The sequence below is a fragment of the Papio anubis genome, chromosome 6 (assembly GCF_008728515.1).
Source record: "Papio anubis isolate 15944 chromosome 6, Panubis1.0, whole genome shotgun sequence".
NCBI classification, from domain to species: domain Eukaryota; kingdom Metazoa; phylum Chordata; class Mammalia; order Primates; family Cercopithecidae; genus Papio; species Papio anubis.
In genome coordinates this window covers 107365959-107392933 of record NC_044981.1, presented here as the reverse complement: position 1 = coordinate 107392933, position 26975 = coordinate 107365959, and the positions used below count along the sequence as shown (strand labels likewise).

The 26975-nt window shown below is 45.1% G+C and overlaps 1 protein-coding gene across 2 annotated transcripts in view; it reads left to right on the top strand.

Moving 5' to 3' along the window:
* Nucleotides 1-26975, top strand: part of SCAF8 (SR-related CTD associated factor 8) — a 249609-nt gene that overhangs the window by 208795 nt on the left and 13839 nt on the right. For both annotated transcript variants that reach the window (XR_004184579.1, XR_004184577.1), the window contains one exon: nt 23333-23423. The gene's annotated coding sequence lies outside the window, so the exon portion shown is untranslated. The remainder of the gene's footprint in view (nt 1-23332; nt 23424-26975) is intronic.

Sequence of the window (26975 nt, the reverse complement as noted above, 5' to 3'; positions counted from 1 at the left end):
TGACTCATTTTTAAAATGTGCCCACAAAAACAGAATGGAAGTTCTTGGGTTAAGTGCCAGATGATTGGTCCCTGAAACAATTCCTCATCCCCTCCCCACTAGGGAAGAGAATGGGGAAAGTAACTGGCGAGTGGGGGATGTGGGCCACTTTGGGGTAACTGACCTCAACAGAGACCAGCCTTCTACAAAAGTAGGCTCAGGATGGAGGGCACCAGGACGGGGGCTTTTTCTGAGAGAAGGCACCATGTCTCACCCACCCCCCCACCCCGCCGTCACACAAACTCAGCTAGTGGCACAAACACACAAAAGAATAGCTCTTATTGCTTTTAGATATTAATAGCATTTTAGATATATTTCCTCACTTACTCCTTAAAACAGGTCTGTGAGGGTTCTCTCTCATAGGCTGGTGGGATTTAGAAAGGGAGGGTAACTTGTCCTGTGTCTCGGCTAGTGGAAGCTGGGGGGACTGGAGCTGAGCTCCATGTCTGTGCACCTACGGACCTTCCAGCCTGGGATCACCCAGGCACAACCTGAGGGAAGGACAGGTCAACAGCTGGAGGTGTGAGCACCCGAAGCTCAGAGCCAGAATAGGCCAGGAGCTGGGTGAAGGGGGAAGGCCTTCACATGCTGGAGGAAGTTCCCAGCCAAGACTTCCTCTTCTGAGAGGCCAGATATCTGGGCAGTCCGGAAGAGGAAATGACGAATGAGTTGTTGATTAAAAATGGTCAAACCCAGGGAATCTCAGATGCCCTTTCTCATTCTTCGGCTGCATCGACTAGACAAAAAGGTAGCCCAGGAATTCCACCTCGGGCTCCAGGTGCTGCAGTTCTCAGGGAGGTGTTGGGGAACTGGGGACCAGACCAAAGGTCTATGTAGGATGTCTGATCTCTCCTCTGGTAGGAAGGCCGTTGGTGGGAGTGTTTCCACTAAAAGCAAGAGAGCTGAAGAGTTGATGAGGTGGAGTGGGAAGAGGGGGCAGAACAAAATCTGAGTACCAGGTGGGTCATTTATTCAACCTTCAACAAATATTGATGAGGCACTGGAATATAGCTCATGAACAAGCATAGACTGTTACTCATGGGACATATGTTTTAATGCATGAGCGACATGCATGTCTTTTATATTCTAATAGGAAAAGTGACCAAGAAATGGATAAAATGGGGCCAGGCACAGTGGCTTATGCCTATAATCTCAGCACTTTGGGAGGCCATGGCAGGTAGATTGCTTGAGTCCAGGACTTCAAGACTAGCATGAGCAACATAGCAAAACCTTGTCTCTATGAAAATTTGTTTTAAAAAATTAGCTGAGTGTGGTGGTACATGCCTGTAATCCCAGCTACTCAGGAGGCTGAGGCAGGAGGATCATCAGAGCCTAGGAAGTGGACATTGCAGTGAACCTAGATTGTACCACTGCACTCCAGCCTGGGCCACAGAGCAAGACCCTGTCTCAAAAACAAACACAAAAACAAAAACAAGAATGATTGGCTGGGCACAGTGGCTCACGCCTATAATCCCAGCACTTTGGGAGGCCAAGGCAGGTGGATCACCTGAGATCAGGAGGTCGAGACCAGCCTGGCCAACATGGTGAAACCCTGTCTCTACAAAAATACAAAAAATTCACTCAGCGTAGTGGCAGGTGCCTGTAACCCCAGGTACTCCGGGGGCTGAGGCAGGAGAATCACTCGAACCTGGGAAGTGGAAGTTGCAGTGAGCCAAGATTGTGCCATTGTACTCCTGCCTGGATGACAAGAGTGAAATCTGTCTCAAAAAAAACAAAAGAATGATAAAATAATTTCAAGTTTTAATAAGTGCAATGATGAAAACAAACAAGAGGCTGAAGGTCTGAGGAATTTTAAGAGAGAGAATGATGTCTTTAGCCTCAATAGGACTTCCTGGAGGGCCAGGTATAGAGGTTGCAAGGAGGGAAGAGTCAAAGATGACTCCCCAGTTTCCTACGGGCTGGGCATGGTGCCGTTTTCTGAGACAAGGAAGCACTCATCAAAGCAAAGGAGCCCTGTGGTGGTCATCTGGGGGGTCTTGAAGAGCCAGGGGGATGAGCGCATGGTATCCTTTGGATGCACTGGTCAGGGGCGATGTAGGGAAACACAGAGATGGAAGCTCTGCCAAGAATTAATCCAGTGAGGTTTGTTAGATAAAGCCCTCAGCACAGTGCTAGGAACATGGTGATGACTCAATACATGGTAGCTGCTTTTCTGTTAGGAATGGGCCAGACTCCTGATAAGAGCCAGGATGGAATAGACAGAATAGGAAAGGACAGGGTGAGGCATGCCAGGCAACCTGGGTCTCTCTGATAAGTGCTGTGTGTACTCTGAGGATCACCAAGGGAAAACTAGAAAGCGGGTCAGGATGGAGTGGGGTTTCCCTCCCTGCGCACCTGCAGTGGGGCCTAGGCATCCCTCTGCGCTGGGAGGCACATGTGTTCTCCAGGCTGGAGGCACGGGCTGGAAGCTCCTGGATCTGACTCTCGCCTGCAGCTGCTCCAGCAGCATTTGAGCACAGTAGGGGGCTGGGTCTTGCTGTCCTCAGAATTAGCAAGCCAGGGAGCAGTTCCCTCACACTGTTAAGCTCCTTCCCATGGAGGAGATTTTCTCCAGAAGATTCCTTCCGCGGGGGCGTCTGCGGTTTCCCTTCCTGTTTGATCCCCGTTCCCCCTCCCTTTGCTCAGCTCCCCCGACCTCTCAGACACAGGACAGTGACAACACACAATGTGACCTGCCGAGGCCAAAAGGTTTTCTGTCATTCCAATTATTCCTGTATCAGAATACACATGCAATTAAAAACTTTTCCTTTTTAAAACTTATAAGTTGAAAGAGGACCTTGGTCTAAAATCTTTGCTCTCAAAATAGATTTCTACTGACTTTAAATTGGAGTTGGACCCAGATGAGCTCTATGGAGTCAGACACTTTATCACGGGGAAGAGCACTAATATTAGAAATCTGAGGCTGGGCGCAGTGGCTCATGCCTGTAATCCCAGCACTTTGAGAGGCCGAGGCAGATGGATCATCTGAGGTCAGGAGTTCGAGACCAGCCTGGCCAACATGGTGAAACCCCGCCTCTACTAAAAATACAAAAATTAGCCGGGGGTAGTGGCGTATACCTGTAATCCCAGCTACTCAGGAGGCTGAGGCAGGAGAATCGCTTGAACCCAGGAGATGGAGGTTGCAGTGAGCTGAGATCATGCTATTGCACTCCAGCCTGGGCAACATAGTGGGACTCTGTCTCAAAAAAAAAAAAAAAAAAAAAAAAAAAAAAAAAAGAAAGAAAGAAAGGAAGGAAAAGAAAAGAAAAAGAACTCTGCAGTGCCAGTTTTCTGATCAGAAAAGGGATAATTATATTTACCTACTTCATAGGATGTCAGCTGTAATTATTGAAAGTTAATTTTTTAAAAATAGAACTTGGTATTTCCTGCCAGTGCTTTTGAACTTCAGACTATCTCTTCTCTTTCTCTCACACACACACACAGACACACACTTCCTTTCCTCAGGAGGCCACAGACAGCATTTCCACAAGCCTCACAAGCAATCCTAATGAAAACGCCTCAAGGTGGCTGCGATACAAAAGCCAAGGGGGGCTTTGAGTAACACATTCCTAATTTTAAAAGCTTCTGGCTTATCACCTTCCCTTTTAAGTTTCCTATCCAGGGCGGATCAAGATCTGAAAAGATGTCGTGGTGAGACCGCTGGGAAATGCTATGCATAGCTTCTGTTTTCACCTCTGGGATCTTCCCAGGCCTTCCCAGGTCCTAAGAGGAAGGTGGGATGATGCAGTCTCCTGCTGTAGTTCAGCCTCAGCAGGAGAGAGAAGTCCAGCTGGTCACCAGCACACTGCTCCTCTCTACCCTGTAAGCCCGCTGTGCCTCCAAGTCGGCTCACCTTTAAAGCCGGCTGAGCCACTCTCAGTAGAGGGATTGGTAGCCTGCTCTGTAGCAAGGACATGGGGGGAGTCTGGATTCCCCACATGGGACAACATCTGGTACTCTCTGGAAGCTTCTACATGTCCCCCAAGCATCCCTGCTACCTAGGTGAAGACTTCCGGGTCAGAAGTGTTACCCAGCACAGAGCTTGCTTCTCGCCCGGAAGCCAATGCGATGGTACCAGATGATAAGAAAAGATAAAACTGTATTGTGAACTGACTGGCCAGGGGACAGCAAACAGTGCTCAAGTCTGTTCCCCGATCTGGGGTGGCGCGAGCCTTTGTGGCCCTTCTAACTAGTCCCAGGTGATGCCATGGCAGCGGGTCTGCCAGACTTGTGGTGGGAAGTCAGGGGGTTAAAGCTTTTCCCTTTGCCCATGCCTGGGCAATTCTGGTTCTGCATCACTGTAACACGGTTAATGTTACACCTGGAATGGTTAATCAGTTGAACTGGGTTCGGGTTACAGAAGCACTTGGAGTGGTCAATAGGTAAGCCTCAAAGAGGTTTCACAAAACCACACATCTAAGATGGGGGGCTTGCTGATGTTTTTGAGCAGCAGTTCTGACTTTTTCCCCACCCAGGTACTTTTTCTTTTCCTCTTCTCTTCTCTTTCTTTTTTGAGACAGGGTCTCACTCCATCACCCAGGCTGGAGTGCAGTGGCTCGGTTACAGCTTACTGCAGCTTCAAACTCCTGAGCTCAGGCAGTCCTGAGCTCATGGCAGCTAGGACCACAGGTGCGTGCCACCATGCCTGGCTAAATTTTAAAATTTTAAAATTTTAAAATTTTTTGTAGATACAGGGTCTCCCTATGTTGCCCAGCTACTCTCAAACTCCTGGCCTCAAGTGATCCTCCCACCTTGACTTCTCAAAGTGTTGGGATTACGGGCGTGAGTCACTGGGCGTAAGCCACTGCACCCGGCCCTCACAAAGGAGAAAAATAAATCCTCTGTCCTCCGGGCCAGGGGCAGAGCAGAGATTTGCCAAAAGCATGAAATAGCTTGTTTTATCACAAACTCCTGTGTGGCCATAAAACTATGTGTGAACTTTACCCTTTATTCCTGCATATAGATTTGTTTTCATATACAAGTCATGATTTGTACTCTATCAGACTACTTAGCTCTCCGACTGCACCTCCTAGGAATTTTTAAATAAAATTGAGGCTATGGGAGGATGCTTGGGGTTTGTCCTACAGCTACATGTGACCTGATGTTCCCCAGCTCACACTTGGGGAAGAAGCATCAGTGGTGGCCCTGAGCTGTCACTGGGCCTGCCCTGCCCAATTGCACAGGGTGCTGGGCAAAGTTATTTCTGCCATGCCCTGCTGGAACTTCCAGACAACTCCTGACTGCACGGTGGTGTTTGAGCTTCCAAGACTCTCTCTGGTCTTGTCATCATCTCCATCCTCCCATGTGGGTGCTTCCTTTTGGGTGTTTTCCTAACAGCACCATTGCATCTGTTGGAAAATGAGGTCGTCACCTCTCTGCCTCTTGTTCCTTCGTGTTTCTCCAATATTGTTCAAGTCTTGCAGACTTTCCTGCCAGTTTCCCAGCTTTGTTTGCCATTTCAGTGTTCTGGCCAGAGGTGGAGACCTAAGCCCAACAAGTAAACAAACAAAAACAAATAGATGACTCAGAGCTGACCAAAGAGGTTTGCAACAGCATTATCTCGGGGACAGCATTACCTCGGGGGCTGCAGGTTCAAAGGAGTAAGCATGACTTCTGTTCTGCTGCGAGGCTGGTAGTTAGGGGAAGTTTGGAACAAGATCACCAATCTCAACAGAATGTGGTCCTTCCACATTTCCAGCAACAAGTCAGAGAGGCAGCCTCACCATAGCTTAGGGCAGAGAGTGGCCGTGGGAACTGTGCCGGTAGCTTTGGTTGAACCATGAAAATCGGGCAAGTGACTTAATCAGCTCATCCTCTGAACTGACTGTGCTCGTTCAAGTATCATATGCACAACACCTTAAACCTGCTGTTGTTTTAAGTGAGCAGACAATGTCCTGAATGATGGTTAAAAAAAAAATCAGAAAAAAATGTATTTGTTTTTCTAAACTGAAGTTGAAAGAGTATAATAATCCGGGACACAAAAAGCAGATTTAGTGATTTTTTTTTTTTTTTTTTTTTTAGGGGGGTTTTTTGTCTTTTTTTTTTTTTTTTTTTTTTGAGACGGAGTCTTGCTCTGTCGCCCAGGCTGGAGTGCAGTGGCCGGATCTCAGCTCACTGCAAGCTCCGCCACCCGGGTTCACGCCATTCTGCTGCCTCAGCCTCCTGAGTGGCTGGGATTACAGGTGCCCGCCACCTCGCCCGGCTAGTTTTTTTGTATTTTTTAGTAGAGACGGGGTTTTTTTGTATTTTTTAGTAGAGACGGGGTTTCACCGTGTTAGCCAGGATGGTCTCGATCTCCTGACCTCGTGATCCGCCCGTCTCGGCCTCCCAAAGTGCTGGGATTACAGGCTTGAGCCACCGCGCCCAGCCTTTTGTGTTCTTGATAGAGAAAAGAGTTCACCATGTTGGCCAGGCTGATCTCTTGATCTGCCGGCTTGGCCTCCCAAAGAGCTGGAATTACAAGCGTGAGCCACCGTGCCTGGCCCCATTAGAGTCTTATAATCATGGATGGTATCAGTAGCATCGGCACCCACAAAGGCTTCCTCTGCACTGGATCCTGTGCTCAAGGCTCTATGTGCATTTTATTACTTAATTATCTTCACAACCCTCTAAAGTAGATTCTCTTATCACCCTAATTTTGCACATGGCTTAAATTTAAAGGGATTAAAAAACTTCCCCAAGGCTGGGCGTGGTGGCTTCTACCTGTAATCCCAGCACTTTGGGAGGCTTAGGCAGGTGAATCACTGGAGCCCAGGAGTTCAAGACCAGTCTGGGCAATGTGGCAGAAACCTCCATCTCCATACAAAAAAATTGCAAAATTAGCCTGGTGTAGTGGTGTATGCCTGTGGTCCCAGCTACTTGGGAGGCTGAGGTGGGAGGATCACTTGAGCCCAGGGGGGCCAGGCTGCAGTGAGCTGTGATTGTGCCACGGCACTCTCAAACAAACAAAAACCTTCCCCAAGTTCACGCAAACTGCGAAGTGTCAGAATCAGTCTCTAAGCTCTGGTGCCTCTGATCAGGAGTCTTTCTCTTGACCACTGTGTGACACATCCACACCACCAGCTGTGTCTCTGGAGAAAGCTTACCTTTCCGTGTTCAAGATAAGGAACAATATCTAAAACGAATAGGAGCACCGGAATGCTGGAGTCATATTGTCTTTCTGATTGTTAGTGTATTTGTAGCTTTGTATTACTTTGTATTTAAGGAAGACATTTAGTGAGGTACTGTGTTTTGTTTTTTGTTTTTGCTTTTGCTTTTATTCTGCTAGAGATTATCTTGACTTTCAGGAGTTAGAACTCACTTCTAATAAGAAGATATTTACATCCGTAATTTAGCCAGTGTATCTCCTGGATTGACTGATTTTATTACCCCCTGATGCTGGAACTGTGAGTTCAGACAAAGCAGACAGATTTCAACATTTGTATAAAGGCTCCCTCAAGAGGGCGCTCCTTGCAAGCTGTAGACTTGTTTAGTTCTCTTCAGGCCTGACACTTGATTTTGGAGAGTATTTTCAGAGAATGCATTGCAATCCTGCATGAGTACGGAGGAAATTCATGGAAGAACCATGAGGAAACAGAACAGAAGTGCCGAAATCTGAGTGTTTAGGATGCAAGTTGTGAAGGTCCAGGGAGTTCGATTTTTATAAAGATTACTTAAAGAAAAACCTCTAAATTCTTTTCCTGTGTAGAATCATAGAAGGGCTAGAAGAATTGCTTTTCCCTATTTTTAAGGACTTGGTAGGAGTGACGGTGGGAGAATTCTCAGCTCTTCTAGATAACCAATTACATCATTTAATACATTGATTTGATATCCTGAGTCAGATGGTATTAGGATATTTGTTTTTGTCCTTTTAAAAATCATATTAGGGTCAGGTGAGGTGGCTCATGCTTGTAATCCCAGCACTTTGAGAGGCCGAGGTGAGTGGATCACCTGAAGTCAGGAGTTCAAGACCAGCTTGATCAACATGGTGAAACCCCATGTCTACTAATAATACAAAAATTAGCCAGGTGTGGTGGTACACGCCTGTAATCCCAGCTGCTTGGGAGGCTGAAGGTAGGAGAATCGCTTGAACCTGGGATGCGGAGGTTGCAGTGAGCTGAGATCACGCCATTGCACTCCAGCCTGGGTGACAAGAGCAAAACTCCATCTCCAATAAATAAATAAATAAATAAATATCATATTAACTCTTCTAAAAAAATGCAAAGAGACACAGCTAAAAGGCAATAGAGAAATAAGAATGGAATTCTAAATAATGTTTAATTAATCCAGAAGAAGGTAAGAAAGGAGCAGAAGAATTTAAAAAACATACGGGACAAACTAAAAATAAATTTGAGCAGCAGACTTAAATGCAATCACATCAGTAGTTAACATTAAATATAAATTGACCAAATGGTCCAATTTAAAGATATAAATTGTTAGCTGCAGAAATAAAAGCCCAACTATATGCTGCCTTTAAATCTAAATACAGATAAGTTGAAAGAAAAAAGATGGACTATGTCACAGAAACAGTATGCTTTAGAGAGCTGGAATGGCCATATTAATATATAATAAAATAGACTTCAGGATGATATTACCAGAGGTAAAAGGGACAATTCTCCAGGAACATGTAAGTCATAAAACTGTATATGTCCAGCAATAGAGCTTAAAATACCTGAAGAAATATTGACAGGCCAGGCACCATGGTTCACATCTATAATCCCGACACTTTGAGAAGCGAAGGTGGGAGGATCGCTTAAGGCTAGGAGTTTAAGATCAGCCTGGACAACATAGTGAGACCCTGTTGCTACAAAAAACTGAAAACTAGCTGGATGTGGCAACACGCTCCGGTAGTCCCAGCTATTCAGAAGGCTGGGGCAGGAGGATCTCTTGAGCCCAGGAGGTTGGGACAGTAGTGAACTATGACTGTGCCACTGCACTCCAGCCTGGGCAACAGAATGAGAGCCTGTCTCAAAAAAAAAAAAGGAAAGAAAACAAAAGATTGACAGAATTTACAGGAGTAATAGACAAATCCACCATCACAGTTGGCGATTTTAACATCCCTCTGTTAGTAATTGATGGAACAAGTAGACAAAAGCACATTTATTCATCTAAATTGGCCATCCACAGCAGGGGCTGAGCTGCAGTCAGCCAATGGGTGTTCCGCTCACGATGGTTTCTATTTAGTGTTCCTGGCTAATGAAGCAGCAGCTGTCTTAGCATCCTTTGTTACCCAGAGGACGTCTTGAGATTGATTACAGTTGTTCCAAGGGTGAACCTGAGTCTTTACCTTGGCAGGCAAGTTATGGAGGATTTCCTCTTTACTCCAACACTTGAGACCAACCCTGTTGTCTAGACAGGATGAGTTTCTAGTGAACAGAGTAAATTGCTTCCACCCAAATAAGGCACCTATCTCCAAGGAGCACTTTGTAACTACCGTTTGCTACAACCCCAGGCTGCCAGGGAAGCAGGTTCCTCTGAGAGTCCTCAGTTTGATTACACTGATGGGCCCTTGAGTGCAGAGATTAGAGTTTTACCTATATAGTTAAGTGACACTTAAAGTCCAAGAGCTATTATCTTCCAGCCATCCACTTCAGGACCAGATTAAGTTCGGCTAGGAGCTGCTTAATAGGATTATGGAAACACAAGGACCAGCCTCATCCTCCTAGCTCCAGGCAGATTCCCCTCACCCCACCACTTATCAGTTCTCAGCCTAACCATCTCCTGAGAAGCGAATTTTTCAATTTCCTGCACTGATAGGATTTAACAGTTTTCCAGGGCTGAGAAAATGGGGGATTCGAACATTGTGAACACTCTGTCCGGGTAACACAGAGGCCTTGTTTAGGTGAAAGCATCTTGTGTTTCTGTGTCAGTTAAGCCATGTGTGGTGATGGAGGCAGCACCGTCTAGACTGGTCTCAGAGCAATTCCTCTTTTTTTTTTTTTTTTTGAGACAGGGTCTCGCTCTGTTGCCCAGGCTGAAGTACAGTGGGATGATCTCGACTCACTGCAACCTCCGCCTCCTGGTTACAAGCCATTCTCCTGCCTTAGCCTCCCAAGTAGCTAGGATCACAGACATGTGCTGCCACACCAGGCTAATTTTTTTTCCCCTTTAATTTTGGTATTTTTAGTAGGGTTGGGGTTTCACCATGTTGACCAGGCTGGTTTCAAACTCCTGACCTCAAGTGATCCGCCTGCCTCAACCTCCCAAAGTGCTGGGATTACAGGCATGAGCCACCATACCTGACCCAGGTACCCAACTTTAAAGAAGAAATTTTGGTCACAATATCCATCTCCTTTTTAAGGGATGAATTGTTTAGGTTCATTTGGTGGTTTTCTAATCTTAACATTCTGTGGCTTAACATTCAGCACTGAGAACTGAGGATTTGAATTCTGATTTGAGAACTTGATCTGATGAATGAAATGAGGGCATTTCTTTCTCCACCTCCCTTTCCTGGAAGTGCTGGGTACCTTTGCCTTCACTCTATCCTCAGATCAGCTTAGCGGGGCTCCTGCCTCTAGTGAGAAACTAATACCCTCTGCCAAAGCTCCTATATGCATATTTTTAAGCTCCAGATGAACGTTCCTTTTTAAAGAACTTTTACAACAGATTTGTTGTAAGACATTAAGCTAGAAAGAAGTATTATCCTACACTGCTCTTATACTCCCGTGTTTCGGGTTGGTGGCCTGCTTTTTCTTTTGAGGACATGTCTCATTGATGTAATTCTAAAACAATTTTAAACCCACAGATTAAGAACATATGTTTCTTCATGGCACATGTTGAGAAAGACTTCAACTCATTCTGCAGTCTTTACTGAAGAATGTCTTTAAAGCAAAATTGCAACTGGTCAGCTCCGTTATCTACAAATTATATCAAGTCTTGACCCAGAGAGTCAGACCAAAGGCTTATCTGACCTTGTGTTCTTCCTCTGACAAAGGCCCCAGTTTTTTCAATTGTTGTGTGGGAAAGGTGGGTGTGGTGGGGAGGGTGATGAGACGGAAAGATGTTTTCCCTCCCTTGTGTCAGTCACAGAATGTCAGGAATGTTCCTCAAAGGTAGATCTGTCAGCATGACCTTTGCTAACTCCTTCTTGAATTTATTTATATTTTATCTGCTACCTCTTGGGACATAAGTTTCACATTTTTATTATCTGCAGTAGTACAGTACTTCCTCTTTTTGTCCTAAAATCATTTCTTTCAAGCTTCAAGGAGCATCCTGGGTCTCAGTATTTGGAAGTGATGATTGCATCTGTATTTTCTCCATTTGGTTCAGCTTGATCCCAGAGGCTCTGATGGTATCTGCTCAGCCTTTGTTAAGACAGAGCAGGCTAATTTTGGTTTAGAAAATGGAAATTTTTCAAAGGAAACTTCCTCCACTAGACAAATAGTTTTTGAACTGAGGTTTTGATTAGGGTACAGTGGTCCTCATTGTTGAAATGCAGGAACACTTCTTGGTGACCGCTGACAAAGGGTTAAACATCACAGACAGCGTTAGTACAAGTTAAAAACAGAACCTATCCAAAGCATATAACATACACTCCAAAATAAGCCAGGCTCGCTCCTCGTTAATGGGATCATTGCAGACATGCCAAATTCTACAACTAGTCAATTGTATACATATGGTAAAACTTTTCATACCATTCAACATTTGCTGCAATACGATTTTAATTACATACAGATTGGGTAGCTGGAAGAAAGCACTGGAATTAAATAGAAGAAAGTTCAACACAAGCCCTTTTATAAGCGGCCCTGGTTTAGGTTAGGATGTATGCAAATGACTGCCAGGGACAGGAAGAGGAATGTGTGGTTTGGAGGACTCTGGGGATGGGACATGACTCATCTTCAACCTGGGAACACAGTTGTTTATCTGGAAGGGGCGACTTTACCGAAACGGTGATTATATTCCTTTTGAAGTTGAAACTTATGCTGATGCTTGCACCTTGTTACTTACATTCTTCCTTCCCAAGTATAGGGTAGTCTCTGCAGACAAAGTTGCTCTCTGGGCAAAAATTGCATTCAGTTGGAAAAGCGGTGGGGGTTGGATATGGGAGAATGGTACTTCTGAAACTCCCCCTGCTGCCCTTTATTAGGCTGTGTTTCTTGTTTCTTTGAAGTTGATTTTACATAATGATTTCAAAAGTGGTGCTGTTTATTTTACGCAGGAAAAGAGTCGGGAAGCACATTTTGTTTTGGATTCTGAAATGGTGATGGCCGTTGTGGGAGCGTGGATAGGCCTTTGCCTTTTGCAGAGGGGGAAACCGCCACTCTGGAATGTGCTTTCCTCACACTTTCATGGCATATCTTTGGTTTTTCTCATAACTTACTGGAATGGCTTTTACTGACTAAATATCTTTTTGGTGAGCTGCCCTGCATCTCAGCTTTCTGTTTTGTGAAATGAAGATAACATCCCCCAGCGCTGATTTCATGAGGTTTTTGCCTGAAGAGGTTTGAAGACTTCAAGACACAAAACCTGACAGAACTGCAGAGCCTGAGAGCATCTCCCAGGGAAAAGATGGAGTTAGTGTAAGAAGGATGTGGAACAAGCCCTGCTTTCTAGAGCCGGTCCTGTCATCACAGCAGGCCATCTCTGGGATGGGGATGTGTGTGCTGGGAAGCTTAGTGTAGGGACCAGCAGGGGCTCCAGGAAGAAGGGGACTGGGCCTCCTGGGAGCCCCAGTCACAGAGTGGGTGAGCCAGTGGATCCCAGGTGTGGGGGAAGACAACAGACCCACCCCAACATCATCTTTGGCCAGGGCGAGCATCAGCAGTTTCCACCTGCTCTGCAGCCTCTTGGCTCACCTGGATGTGGCCACAGCAGTGACAAGCGTCTATATCCATGCTCATCCACCTCTCTTGGTGAACATTCACATACAGAAATGAATCTGCAGACATACACACTCTAGTCTACTTCTCTGTTGTTTCGGCTTTCGCTAAGTCATTTTTTCTTGAGAAAGTCACCAGTTTTAGCCTAGAGGGAGTTGTGGACTTATGATCTATTTACTTAAATCATTGAGTTATTTATTTACATTTCTCCCTAATAAATATCTATAGGTGGGAATATCTTACTTTGAGGGAGATGGCGGGACTAACTAGCTAAAATGTAACCTCTAGTTACGAATTTCTTGAGGGTAGCTTCCACATCTTACCCTCTTTTGCTGGTAACTCTAAAGTTAATTTCACTTTGTTGAAATGGATTTTTTAAATGGATTGTTTAATGTGTTCAGATATATACAAAAATGACATCTACCAGTCATACAAGTCAGTTTGTCCCTGTTTCAAAAGAAAGGAATGGTGGAAGGATAAAACGAAGAGAAGGAGGAAAGTCATTTGTACTTCATTTCAAATAGGAATTCCTCATTTCTTCTTTGGTATTTACACCAGTGGCCTTAACATATTGATCCCAAGCAAAATTAAATAATTCTAGAAGCCACTTTTACAGAGCCCCAATACTCAGTTACCAAGCCCTAAAGAAGCAAGAGATACTGGATTTAGCTGCAGGGGATCTTTTGCTGTGCAAGGCACCCCAAAGAAGTCATGTTATACATAGAGTGCCGCCGTCCTGTGCCCACTTCGCCATCTACCACCTCCTCTGTTGAGACCACAGTTTTCTGGGGTCTTGGCTAAACTCAGCCACACAGAGACCATCTTCCCCCACACTGGGAAAGGGGACAGGTGCAGGGGGCTGGACGGGGCTTCAGCAGCATGAAAAGGCTGGCTGCTTTATATGCGGTGTGTCTCGGGCCTGTTGCTCCAGGGTCTGACTTCCCTCTTGCTAACCTTTACCGCTTTGCCATTGGGTTCTTTTTGAGATGGAGTCTCGGGCTTCAGGCTGGAGGTGCGTGCAGTGGCCGATTCAGCTTCACGCAAGCCCGGGCCCCGGGTTCACTTACTCCGGCCTCAGCCTCCCGAGTAGTTGGGACTACAGGCGCCCGCCACCGCGCCCGGCTATTTTTTTGTATTTTTTAGTAGAGACGGGGTTTCACCGTGTTAGCCAGGATGGTCTCGATCTCCTGACCTCGTGATCCGCCCGTCTCGGCCTCCCAAAGTGCTGGGATTACAGGCTTGAGCCACCGCGCCCGGCCGCCATTGGGTTCTTAACCCACTCATGTGCCAAGAGAACGCCAGACAGTAACATAGGGAAGGGCATTCTAAGCACTGGAGAGGAAGTAAACATGTGCGGGTGTCTAAGAACATGGCACAGTTTTGGATAACAAAAAGTTTACCATCGTTGGAATACAGGAAAAAGGGGTGAGTGGCAATTTACTGGCTATAAGGCTGGTACGCCAGATTGGGGCCAATTTGCACTCACCATGGTAAATTTTCATGACATATTTATGTGTCTGTATCTCCCGTTTGTTTGCACCCTGATATCTAGGAATGGGTCTTACTGACCTTTTCCAGTAATTCCTCCGTTCCATTGTGTTTTTACAAGGGCCCAATAGATTTTTCTTGAATGGATACCTGAGTGGATACCGATTAGTGCTGGAAGTCAAGTTAGCTCAGACTGACGAGTTGAGTGGACTATAAACGGGTCGTCAACCATGGTGATTTGTTTGGACTTTATCTCCTAGGCAGTATATATTCATTAAAGTTTCTAAAACAGAGGAGGGACCTAAACTTATCCGTGTTTTAGGAAGTAATTCTGGCTATAATGGGACAGATTGTTTTGCTAGAGACTAGAAGTTGTAACAACAGTTAAGAAACTAATATAATGGCTCAAAGGAGATATGAGAAGGCCCAAGAGAATAGAGACTTCAGAGAGACATTTATAAGGCAGAATTTGGCCGGGCGCGGTGGCTCAGGCCTGTCAGCCCAGCACTTTGGGAGGCTGAGGCAGGCGGATCACTTGAGGTCAGGAGTTCGAGACCAGCCTGGCCATCATGGCGAAACCCCATCTCTACTAAAAATACAAAAATTAGCCAGGCGTGGTGGCACGCATGTGTAGTCCCAGCCACTCAGGAGGTTGAGGCACAAGAATCGCTTGAACCCAGGAAGTGGAGGTTGCAGTGAGCTGAGATGGGGCCACTGCACTCCAGCCTGGTCAAGCAAGTGAGACTCTGTCTCAAAAATAAAACAAAATAAAATAAAATAAAAGTAAAATGTTTAAGGCAGTATTAGAATCCAGCCCCAATTTTTGGTGAAATCAAAGATCATTGTTGTCCAGGTGTGGTGGCTCATGCTTGTAATCCCAACATTTTGGGAGGTCAAGGTGGGAGGATTGCTTGAAGCCAAGGAGTTTGAGACCACTCTGGGCAACATGGCGAAACCCTGTCTCTAGAAAAAATACCAAAAAAAAAAAAGTCAGCTGGGTGTGGCGATGTGTACTTGTAGTTCTAGCTACTCGGGAGGTTGAGGTAGGAGGATCATCTGAGCCCAAGAAGTTGAGGCTTCAGTGAGCCATGAACATGCCACTGTCCTCCAACCTGGGCGACAGTGAGACCTGTCTCAAAAGAAAAAAAAAGGTCACTGATGCCTCAAGTGAAACTAAGTATGATTTTCAAGTATATTTATATTCAAAGAGGATAAGGAAAAGAGATCCTAGCAATTGGACACTAAACATAACTGACTGACGTTCATTTAGAATAATGACACTTAGTAAATAAGCATTGGGTGACCAATAAGATTTACACGGACACACAAAAGAACTGATCTTTACAGGAAACAGAATATGCATGTTGCTTTTATAATATACATGCTTTATAAATACATGAGTGAAAAGTATATACTGGTATAATAAGTATTATCAGGGCTGCTGCATGTGGTCTCACAGGTTGTGCACTGCACAACTCTAGGGGACAGCACTAATAATAACAATAGGTCACCCGCACCCCATATGTCCGTTTTATCCTTCAGCTTAACAAGTTCATGGACTGCTGCTTTGAGTAATAAGTAAAGATGTTTAGGATGAGAATTTGATAGCCTTGCGAGGATTAATCATCTGATAGAAACCTTCTATGGTCGGGTCATTAGTGTTAGGTGTGTGTTGAGTAGGAGTAAAGGACGTCTTTAAAAAATGAGAGAAGTTTTTCTCCTTCTAAAAAACTTAAAAAGAAAAAAAAGGTGGAGTCTTACTCTGTCTTCCACACTAGAGTGCAGTGGTACGATCTTGGCTCACTGTAACCTCCATCTCCCGGGTTCTAGCAATTCTTCTGCCTCAGCCTCCCAAGTAGCTGGGATTATAGGAGCCCACCACCACTCCTGGCTAATTTTTGTATTTTTAGTAGAGACGGGTTTTTACCATGTTGGCCAGGCTGGTCTTGAACTCCTGACCTCAGGTGATCCGCCCGCCTTGGCCTCCCAAAGTGCTGGGATTACAGGCTTGAGCCACCGTGCCTGGCCATAAAGGACGAACTCTCGCTCTGTTGCCCAGGTTGGAGTAAAGTGATGCGCTCCTAGCTGACAGCAACCTCTGCCTTCCGGGTTCAAGCAATTCTGGTGTCTCAATCTCCTGAATACATGGGACTACAGGCATGCGCCATGACTAATTTTTTAGTAGAAATGGAGTTTCGCCATGTTGATCAGGCTGGTCTTGAACTCCTGACCTCAGGTGATCTGCCTGCCTTGGCCTCAAAGTGTTGGGATTACAGGCATGAGCCACTGTACCTGGTGTCTTCTACCCTCTTCTGATAACAGTGGCCGAATCAAGCGTTTTTGTTGGTGGTGATGTTTTAAGGCTTCCTAGTATGTAGTGTGCCCCATGCCACGATGCTTGGTGTTTCTGTGTCTTGTTCAAAGTGAGTAATGCAGAATGACACGTGGACTCGGCCATTAGAAGGAATGGATTCACAGAAGTGGATGAAGAAAATAGGATCCCTGATATTCTTTCACAACAATCATATGTTGCTTCAAAATTTTTGTGGATTTTGCTCACATGCTTCAGGGGGAACAGCTCCAAAATGTGACAGCCCAGAATTTAGGTTTGGCTGGCTCCTGGCTGTGGCCCGCTGTGACTGGGGTTTCCGAACCATCACAGCAGTTCTCAGTGGCCGGAGACTCAGCCTGGAGGATGCAGAAGGCTCTGCGCAATGTGTCAGAGCACAGCACCCTCCTGGATGTTACTCTGCTGAGAGCTAATGGAAAGGAATGAAGCCTTGTTGATTTCAGAGCAGCCCAGACGAACTGCATTGTAGACAATCTCCAGATACTCAGCCCCTTGGGATCCAGTTGCCAAACTGTGGTCTGGAATGGGGCCTGGGCACAGTGCAGGTAGTGTACAAAGATCTGTTTTTCTCCCCACACATTCGTCTAGTGGAAACATGTCAGGCTGCCTCCTCCAAGGCTGTGCATTTATTTTAAAGAATGTTAGAGAGGAAATATATTGCGTACCATCTTCCTCCCTCTTTGGGAGTGTTTATTGTGATTGGAAATCATTCTAGTCCACATGGCTGTAGTGTTCCCCCACTCTTTGTGCTCCTATGTTAAACGGCCCTCTGTGCAAATAAACAGAAAAGGGCAACGTTTTAAATTCAGCTACAGAAGGAGTGAAGTTAGACTCTGGAGAGCTGGGATCGCATAACCCTGGCTTGTGTGCTCTGTGGCGTGCTTTCTTTTCTTGCCTCTGGAGTGAAGCCAGAAGGTACAGTAGGGGCCTTCGCCGGTGCTGGCCGGGAGCTCAGACTCAGGTATTCTGCAGTGAATGGCACTGCTGGCTCTGCTTTGCCATTTGGTAGAATTTACCTGGGGTTTATCTTGACTAATCCTGCTGGAAAAGGACATTTTGAGTTGCTCTGAACGTCATTAAAACCTAAATGTAAGAACCAAAGCTGAAAAACTTGTGCATTTTGGATATGAAACATTTTATTTTTGTTTATTTATTTATTTATTTTTGAGACAGAGTTTTGCTCTTGTTGCCCAGGCTGGAGTGCAATGGAGCGATCTCGGCTCACCGCAACCTCTGCCTCCTGAGTTCAAGCGATTCTGCGGCCTCAGCCTCCTGAGTAGCTGTGATTAGAGGTATGCTCCACCACGTCTGGCTAATTTTGTATTTTTAGTAGAGACCGGATTTCTCCATGTTGGTCAGTCTGGTCTCAAACTCCCGACCTCAGGTGATCCGGCCTGCCTTGGCCTCCCGAAGTGCTGGGATTACAGGTGTGAGCCACCGCACAGGCCTATTTTATTTATTTATTTATTTATTTATTTATTTATGTGTTTATTTATTTGAGATGGAGTCTGGCTGTCTCTCCCAGGCTGGAGTGCAGTGGCACGATCTCGGCTCAGTACAACCTCTGCATCCCGGGGTCAAGCGATTCTCCTGCCTCAGCCTCCTGAGTAGCTGGGATTATAGGTGCCTGCCACCATGCCTAATTTTTGTAGAGATGGGGTTTCACTGTGTTGGCTAGGCTGGTCTCGACCTCCTGGCCTCAGGTGATACACCCGCCTCGGCCTCCCAAAGTGCTAGGGTTACAGGCGTGAACCACCACGCCCGGCCCAGCTTCTGACTTTGTAAGAAAAAGCAAACCAACAACCCAAACTGTGAACGAGATTAGAAGAAAAAGCAGGGGCTCTAGTGGCCAGGGTATCTGATTTTCTGCTCTGGTTCTGCTACTGTGTGCCCCTGGGCATTTCATTAGCTTCTTTGCTCCCCTTATTTCATCCATCAGATGAAGACAATAGGACTACTTAGTAACCAGAGTCCACTTACCCTTCTGTTATGAAGAACAATTATGATTAAACTCTCTGCCTTATCATGAATGTTAATACTTGAACGTGTTAGTTAAACCTGAGCCCTTGGTTTGGAATTTAGATGTGTGCAAAACCACATAATCAGGAAACATTGAATACAATTTCATTTACTTTTTATTTTAATTTTTAATTTTTTTGTAAAAATAATAGAGATGGAGTCTTGCTGTGTTGCCCAGGTTGGTCTCAAACTCCTGGACTCAAGCAATCCTCTGACTTCGGCCTCCCAAAATGCTAGGGTTACAGGTGTGTTACTTTTAGTATTTTACTTGAAAATAATTTATTAGCATTGATAATAATGAAAATGGTGAATACTTACAGGATACCTTTTGGTTCATGAAGCAGTTTCACATGAACTATTATATTTGTTTCTAAATAAAATAAAAGATCATGCCCTGGCCAGGTGCCATGGCTCACACATATAACCCTAACACTTTGGGAGGCCAAGGTAGGTGGATCGCTTGAGCCCAGGAGTTTCAGGCCAGCCCGGGAAACATGGCAAAACCCCGTCTCTACAAAAAATTACACAAAATAGCCAGGCATGGTGGCACATGCCTTGTAGTCCCAACTACTCTGGAGGCTGAGGTAGGAGGATCACTGGAACCCAGGAGATAGAGGCTGCAGTAAGCCATTATTGAACTACTCCACTCCATTCTTGCTCTGTTGCCCAGGCTGGAGTGCAGTGGCATGATCTTGGCTCACTGAAACCTCTGCCTCCTAGGTTCAAGTGATTCCCCTGCCTCAGCCTCCTGAGTAGCTGGGGCTACAGGCACACACCACCATGCCCGGCTAATTTTTTGTATTTTAGTAGAGACGGGGTTTCACCATGTTGGTCAGGATGATCTCCATCTCCTGACCTCGTGATCTGCCCTCCTCGGCCTCCCAAAGTGCTGGGATTACAGGTGTGAGCCACCGCGCCCGGCCTAATTATTCTGTCTATTTCAACATACACTAGTGTTCTCTCCTTAGCCATAACCTACAGTGAAGGAGAACTTGTTAAAGTCCCTGATATTTGTGCTGTCTGACACATATGATGGGTGAAGAAACATAAAACATAAATATCTGGTTGTTACTTTTCTATATGTTTCTGGGGTTGATTATTTTGTATAATATCCAGTTCTTGTCGTCATCATAATCCTGTATGGGGAAAATATGGATGAAATCGTAGATAAGGTAATTTATCTTGATGTCGTCTCATATTACTGCTTGTTAACAGATAAATATTCAATAACCAAGACACCAAAATATGACTGCCCCTGAGCTGCCTCTCATGGCCACGTCATTGCATACTGCACGTCAGAGAGCCTTACAGTATGAATGAGTGCCACAGGTTACTCTGTGGGTGGCCCTTTTTTCTCTTGCCTCAAATCCGTACTCAGAAACCTGAGATAATATGTCCACGTGACAGTCTAGTGGATTGCCCTGAATCTTCAACTTACCAACATGGTACCCAGAAGATGTCTGAAGGAAGTTTTATTAAAGTTACAGAAAATTTAATAACTATATCCTGATAAGGGAGATCACAGTAAACTGCCATCCCAAAGGAGCCTCCGTTCTGGGGATTAAGATAGTATGAAGGTGCCAGGTGCGGTGGCTCATGCCTGTAATCCCAGCGTTTTGGGAGGCCGCGGCGGGTGGACCACAAGGTCAGGAGTTCAAGACCAGCCTGGCCAAGATGGTGAAACCCCGTCTCTACTAAAAAACTACAAAAATTAGCCAGGTGCGGTGGCAGATGCCTGTAATCCCAGCTACTCAGGAGGCTGAGGCAGGAGAATTGCTTGAGTCTGGGAGGCGGAGGTTGCAGTGAGCCGAGATCACGCCACTCCAGCCTGGGCAACAGAGAGAGACTCTGTCTCAAAAAAAAAAAAAAAGTTTTAGGGGTCCTGAGTCTGACTCCTTAACCTCCTGGCCTTCTGGACTCTGATGCTCTCCTGTACTCTTTTGGCAGTGGGATGGTAGGAAGTTCCGTCCAGAGCTAACCAGTGTTTGTAGACTTCCATCAGCTCCCACAGTTCTAGCAATTAGGGCTAGAATTGGGGGTCCATCTTCTTGAGTCTGGGGCTCTCATGCAAATACAGAACTGGTGTCATGGCCTGACAGGTGCCCATCCCCTGTCCCAGGCTATAAGAGAAAGGAGCCCTGACTCTGTTTTCCTCTCTCATCCCTAGAACTGCCTAACACTCCTCCAGCTCTTCCTATCTCTGGGCATTCGATTTGGGCATCTCACCTTTAAAAGACTTCTCTTGGTGACAAACCAAAATTGTACCAGTTCACTCCAGGCACAGTGGCTCACGCCTGTAATCTGAGCACTTTGGGAGGCCAAGGCGGGCACATCACTTGAGGTCAGGAGTTACTCCCTAGGCAGACACTTGCTCCTCTTGGCCCTCACCATTTTGTATGAGCCTCTAATAAAGCACTGGTCACTTTATTCTATAACTCAAGAGCTTTCACACTTTTTTCCACCATGGCCTAGAAAAGGAAATATATACATCGCAAACCAGTACACACAGAGGTTTATGTGATTGATAGAGATACATAGACATATGCCCTTGTGAGTTTCCTTACCTTTACTATATACACACTATTTTCTAGTCTATGCTATTCTGTTCTGCTTTGTTTGTTCATTTATATATTTTTAATGCTAATCAGGCTGGGCGCGGTGGCTCACGCCTGTAATCCCAGCACTTTGGGAGGCCAAGGTGGGCGAATCACTTGAGGTCAGGAGTTTGAGACCAGCCTGGCCAACATGGTGAAACCCCATTTCTACTAAACACACAAAAATTAGCTGGGCGTGGTGTGGCCTGGCCAACAGAGCAGACTCTGTCTCAAACAACAACAACAACAAAAAATACATACGTACATATATATATATTTTTAATGATAATCAAGACCCACTAAATGAATCTCATGACCTTTTAATACGTTAAAAGCTGCAGTTTGAACAACGTAGTTCTAGTTCTGATTCAAGATCTAGAAGAATTTGCTCAAAAAAAAAAAGAAAAAAAGAAAAGAAAAGAAAACTGAGTTTGGATTAAAATGCCTGAATCTGCTTCTCTCCTCCCTGTTAGATTGTGAGCTCACTGAGGGCAGACAGTTTGTCTGTTTCTCCTTTATATACTCAGCACCTACCTTGGTGCTTGGCATGTAGGAGATGTGCAGATAAATATTAACTGAACCAAAGAACTTGGCCTCTCTGGGTCTTCGTGCCCCCATTTGTAAAATGGAGAAGTGCCCGTGTGCACTCGGGGGGCAGTTGTGAGAAGAATGAGATCATTCACCTATAGCAGCAGGCACAGAGCCCAGCGTTAATAGCTGCTCAATGAACCTGCATTTCTTTCTGGATTTCTACACCTAGCTCTTTCTTGGATTGACCACTTGACTCCCCTGCATTTTTTTTTAAGTGTAATGAGAGGTTGAACTCTATTAGCCTCAGTTCGCAACCCGCTTAGGCATGCTAAGGTTTTCCAAGATGCTATGGAGCCTGGAGGCAAATTGCCCTTCAGGGACAGCAATTTCTTCCTAAAACTCAGCACATACAGGTCAGGCATTAGCTGAAAATGTGAGCGGTCACGGGGCAGAGTCCTTTTTGTGACCCCCTGGTGGGACTCGTTTCTACATGAAAAAGTGTGACTTGAGCTGATTATTAGCATTTTGTTGCAAAAATGTAAATTACTTCCACATCTAGAAAGATTACAAAGTAAGTTTAGGCCAGGCGCAGAGGCTCACGCCTGTAATCTGAGCACTTTGGGAGGCCAAGGCGGGCACATCACTTGAGGTCAGGAGTTCGAGACCAGCCTAGCCAACATGGTGAAACCCCATCTCTACTAAAAATACCAAAAAAAATTAGCTGGGTGTGGTGACAGGCACCTGTAATTCAAGCTACTCGGGAGGCTGAGGCAGGAGAATCGCTTGAACCCAGGAGGCAGAGGTTGCAGTGAGCTGAGACTGCGCCATTGCACTCCAGCCTGGGCAACAAGGTGAGACTCCGTCTCAAAAAAATAAAAATAAAAAATAAAAAAAAGTGTAAATCCAGCATGAAATTTGGAATGTTTTCTGAATCAAAAGCCTTCATAAGAGCCGTTATTTCAAAATTGTGACCCTAAGTTAAGTCTGATGTAGCAGACAGAGCCCTGGTTGATGAACTTCTGACTTGGTCATTAACTGGCTGCTAGATTGCGGGTGGGACAGCCTCCCTGGATCTCATTTCTTCATCTTTGAGGAGGAGTATCCCATTCATCTCCAAAGTTCTGTGACCCCAGATATGAACCTTGGAGTCCTTTGTTTTACATTCACTGGAATGTATTAACAATTGAGGAGATAGTATTTCAATGAACACATCTCAGTTGCAGAGTCGAATCAAATGCAATGCCTACAACATTTTCTCTATAATCATTTCTTGCTACTATCATATAGAAAGATTAGATGATGCTTGAGCCAGCCTTAGAGCCAGTGGAGAGTCAGGTTAGCTGTTACTTGTGTACATAAAATCTCAAAAAACAAGGTTTTGCGTGAAGTATCATAGTAGTTTGCTCTGAATTGCACCTCGTCTTATCCATGCAATGGGAACTTTTCATTTAATGTTGCAGATTGATCCCTCACCTGTGGGTAATTTAATGAGCCTATTTGTTGTTTTCTTCTAGGACAGAATGACTCGGAAGATAATGGAGCTTTGAAGCTTCTAGCAGAATATGAAGTCTTTCGTCTTCAGCTATCTGGGTTAAGTTTAAGCAGGTCAGTGGTGAGTTCCATTTGTACCCGTGTCTTTGGAAGTTCCTAATGGGCAGGCTGTCCTGAGGTTAGCAGGGAGATGGGGAACGTCTCACCTGCGTTGGGCTCCTCTAGCTACCTTGGCCTTAAAGCCGAGGTTTTCTCAGATGCGAGAAATGAGATGCTTGGTGTGGTGAGGTTCACAGTGCAGTTTTCCAGCACCAGCTTCATGACGTGGAAGCTACTCATCTGCTCCTTCTCGGCGTTGCCCCCGCAGAGATTCTCTGGAAAAGAAAATTAGATAATAAGTGGTTTAACTTGAAAGGCTAAGCTCCCTCAAAAAAATTTCAAAAGGGACTCCCTTCCCTCTGTTGTTTTCAAAATGAATGTTCACAGCTTGTGTACAATGCAGGGGCTCTCACATCATTGCTTGTGGACTCTGCACAATGTGCAATGCAGGGGCTCTCACATCATTGCTTGTATAGAGAGAAAATAAGTTCACTATAAGAAACTGCCTTCTAGGCTGGGTGTGATGGCTCATGCTCGTAATTCCAGCACTTTGGGAGGCCGAGGCGTGTGGATCACCTGAGGTCACGGTTTTCAAGACCAGTCTGTTCACCGTGGCAAAATCTCGTCTTTACTAAAAATACAAAAATTAGCTGGGTGTGGTGGTGGGCACCTGTAATTCCAGCTACTCGGGCTGAGGCAGGAGAATTGCTTGACCCCGGGAGGCGGAGGTTGCAGTGAACCGAGATAGCGCCACTGCACTCCAGCGTGGGTGACAAAGTGAGACTCCATCTCAAAATAAAAAATAAAAAAATAAAGAAACCGCCTTCTAACTTACTTATTGCCCATTGCTCATCTTTGCCCATTGCTCATCTTTGCCCATTGCGTTGACCTTGTTTGAGGTTTCCTTTCCCTTCTCCAGTTTCACCATCTTCCACCTAAAATAAAACTCATGTCCAACCATGTCACTCCCTGGGAATCCTCTGAATGGGCCTCCGTCTCCCTCAGGGAAAAAATCTGGTGTCCTAGCCCAGGCTCCAACCCCACAGTCCCCTCAGCCGCGTTGCTTGACGCCCCTTCGTCATCCTTGGACTCATCCTCTATTGGGCCCCTCTATGTCTTTGCTCTTGCTGTCCTTTCTGTCTGGCACAACCACCAGCCCCTCCATCCCCGGTCTACCACGCAGCACCCAGCTCATGTGTCAGCCCCTCCAGGCAGCCTTTCTGGGACTCATTGCCCCGGGCTGCACGCCTCCCTGTACCCAGAGTGCCTGAACACACCTGGTCCCCACACTCACCATGGCGACATGACATTTTTGCTTTCTCCTCCCTTTCACTGCACTAGGCACCCTTCTAGGTCAGGGACTTCCTCACCCTTGGGGCAAGGTTCAAACCCTGACTCTACGACTTACTGACCATCAGCTCTTGGACTCTATCTCTTCCTAGCTTGCTTTCCTCATCTATAAAATGGAGGTAAGGAAAATACCTCTAATGTTGGGTTCCATGCCTGTTGAGTGATGTGTATGGAGCTCTAGGGCCAGTGCGAGGAAAAGGCTATGTAACTATTGTCTCATTAGTGCTCATCATACTGAAGATTAAATTGAATGCAACTGTGCATTTTTTCCTTGACGATCAGAGCCATGCAAATTGCAACAATGATTGTTCTCATGGACATCTTCTCGAACTTTTAGACAGTTTTGCTGAAGGAAGTTGAATGCAACTGTACTATTTTGTGACATCTTAAGGGTTTCTAGGCTTATTTTTTTTAATTTAAAATATTTTAAATTTAAATGTGTACGTAGTAGGTGTAGATGTTTACAAGGCACATGAGATATTTTGGTAGAGGCATACAATAATGATCACATCAGGGTAAATGGAGTACCACCTCAAGCATTCATCATTTCGTGTTACGAATATTCCAATTGTACTCCTCAGTTATTCTAAAATGTACAAGCTGTTGCTGACTGTAATCTCCCTATTGTGCTATCAAATACTAGATCTTATTCATTGTATCTAACTCTATTTTTGTACCCATTAACCATCTCCAAATCCTTCCACCTTCCCCTTCCCCACTCCCAGCCTCTGGTAAGCAACATTCTACTCTCTTTTTGTTTTTATTTCTTTTTCTTTCTTTTTTCTTTTTTCTTTTTTTTGATTGGAGAGTTTCATCCATTTACATTGAATATTGTTGATAAATAGGGACTTAGTACTACCATTTTGTCATTTGTTTTCTGGTTGTATTGGGATCTTCTCTTTCTTCCTTCCTTCCTTCCTGTCTTCTTCTTTCTTTCTCTTCTTTTCTTTTTTCTTTTTTTTTTTTTTCTTTTTTTGAGACCGTCTTGCTGTGTCTCCCAGGCTGGAGTGCAGTGGTGCAATCTCGGCTCACTGCAACCTCCAGTGCCTAGGCTCAAGCAATTCTTGTGTGTCAGCCTCCTGAGTAGCTGGCGTGTGCCACCACATGTGGCTAATTTTTTGTATTTTTAGTAGAGACAGGGTTTCACCATGTTAGCTAGCCTGGTCTTGAACTCCTGGCCTTAAGTTGATCTGCCTACCTCAGCCACCCAAACCTGTCTCTTATTTATTTATTTATTTTCTTGAAAGTGTTTTTCTCTGGAAGCATATTTTAATTTCTTGCTTTGCATACCTATTGTAGGATTTTTGATTTGAGGTTACCAAGGGGATTGCAGATAACATCTTATAACATATTATTTTAGACTCATGACAACTTAACTCTGATTGCAAAAACAAGCAAGTAAAGAGAAGAGTAATAAAAACTCTACACTTTTTCTCCCCAACTTTTAAATTTTTTGTTGTTTCTTTTTTTTTTTTTTTTTTGGAGACTGAGTCTTGCTCTATGACCCAGGCTGGAGTGCAGTGGCATGATCTGGGCTTGCTGCAACCTCCCCCTTCTGGGTTCAAGCAATTCTTGTGCCTCAGCCTCCCAATTAGCTGGGATTACGGGTTCATGCCACCACACCCCACTGATTTTTGTATTTTATTAGTAGAGATAGGGTTTCACCATGTTGGCCAGGCTGGTCTCAAACTCCTGACCTCAAGTGATCTGCCCGCCTTGGCCTCCCAAAGTGCTGGGATGACAGGCATGAGCCATCATGCCCAGCCAACTTTTTGTTGTTTCTATTTATATCTTATTGTACTGTCTGTGTCTTAAAAAGTTGTTGTAGTTGTTATTTTTGATAGGTTCATCTTTTAGTCTTCCTTTTCAAGATATGAAAAATTTACATATCACAGCTATAATCGTGTTATTATATTCTGTATTTGTCTGTGTACTTACTGTTACCAGTGAGTTTTGTAACTTCAGATGATTCCTTATTGCTTATTAACACCCCCTTTAGATTGAAGAACTCACCTTAGCATTTTTTGCAGGACAGATCTGGCATTGACAAAATCTGTCTGCTTTTGTTTGGCAAAGTCTTTATTTCTCCTTCATGTTTGAAAGATATTTTTGGCCGGGCACAGTGGCTCACACCTGTAATCCCAACACTTTGGGAGGCCGAGGCAGGTGGGTCATTTGAGGTCAGGAGTTCAAGACCAGCCTGGCCAACATGGTGAA